Raw genomic sequence first — 1,751 nt, forward strand, 5'->3', positions numbered from 1 at the left:
CGTATCGCAGCAACGGCTCAAAGCGGCCAATGAGGCGTCTAGGTATTTATATGTCTATGGTTTAGAACGCGATGAGCGATCCAGTCATATATAGATCAGTGGCTCTCATGTTTCCACTTAAATTTAAACTAAAACTGATTTGCTGATATTTGCATTCAAAAAATTCTTACCTGAACGGGTTAACAGTACGAACACATAAATGAAACAGCATCTGTAAACCATGAAGAAAAAATACTAGAATTAAAATAAAATTAAAACTCTTACAATCCTGTCAGCATACAGCAAACGTAAAGCTTGAAGTAGTGTCAGCATACAGCAAACGTAAAGCTTCTATTGCAAAGACACATAAATCAGTCTCATTCTTACACTTTGTAATTCAGTATCCAATTAGGCTACTCAAATTGACTGGACATCTAATTGTTTTCTAACCATTTCTTTAAAAAAAAAAAAGACTGGACATCTCATCAAAAATATGATTTGAAATATGTTAATTCAGATCTGTAAAAGTAATATAATAAACGTTTTTGTTCATTATAAGCTTTAAGTTTAAGCTGTTTAAGCTTACTGGAGGATAATCCTGTCAGCATACAGCAAACGTAAAGCTTCTATTGCAAAGACACATAAATCAGTCTCATTCTTACACTTTGTAATTCAGTATCAAGTCGACACGTGGACTCTGTCACAAGCCGAAACATTCTTCCAAATTTCACGAGTAGCCTACATTTTACACTGAATATTAATACCAAGAGATCATAATATATGAATGCCCAAAACGTGGAGTATAACTGAGAAAGTATTACCGTCGGAACATGTTGTAGCCTGTGCTAATGTCAAGTTTAAAAGTATTGACGTTTGTATATTTTTTAGCATGTGGTGGTGTATGGTTTAGAAGGGCAAATCGAAGCACGTGTGTCTGCAGAGCCTGCCAGTGACAATAAGTCATCAATACATCTCTTCTCAAAGGCAGTTTTCTAAATGACTTTTCTCGTCGGCTTACCAACAGTTTAATACGTAAATGAAAAGAATTGATTTATTTGTCTTACCTGTGTTATTTTCCACTTTCTTTTCTTCATGTTTTCCTTGGCTGCATTCATCACTCTATAACATTCTTGTAGAGCTCCTGGGATGCAACCTTATTTTCTTCATTCATGGGGAATGTATAAACCTACTTGTAGCCTATGTTAAATTATATTATTAAAGGGTATCATGATTTTGATGTTTAAATGTTGAAAACAGACTCCTGATTTGATGACATTTTTAATTCTAGAAGTTACTCATATTTTCCTTTTCCAGAAATTAAAATGATTAATTTAACATTAACTTCATTTTACAATGTATTCAAATCTATATAGTAAATAATAATAATAATATCAATCTGCAAATAAAAACATTTTTTTTTTTTTTTTTGCATTTCTATTATTATTACAGTTAAAAAAAGGGATTTTGTTTTAAGGAATGATACCTCATGTTACACAGTATGTGTTTATATTTTAGTTTAATTTTGTCAACTCTCTTTGTCTGAGTTACAAGGTGTCAGGTCCAGTGTTGGGAAGGTTACTTTGGAAATGTAATAGGTTACAGATTGCAAATTACCTTATTTAAAATGTAGTTTGTTTTGTAAATGTTTTAGTTTATTTATTAAAGTTTTGTTTATTTAAAATGTATTAAGTATAGTTTAACTTTTTTTTTAATTTAATTGTAATTATTTTGAAACATTTAAAGCAGGCAGGGTTAACATTACAGTGGTGCTC

The sequence above is a fragment of the Cyprinus carpio genome, chromosome B22 (genome assembly GCF_018340385.1).
Source record: "Cyprinus carpio isolate SPL01 chromosome B22, ASM1834038v1, whole genome shotgun sequence".
In the NCBI taxonomy this organism is placed as follows: Eukaryota; Metazoa; Chordata; class Actinopteri; order Cypriniformes; family Cyprinidae; genus Cyprinus; species Cyprinus carpio.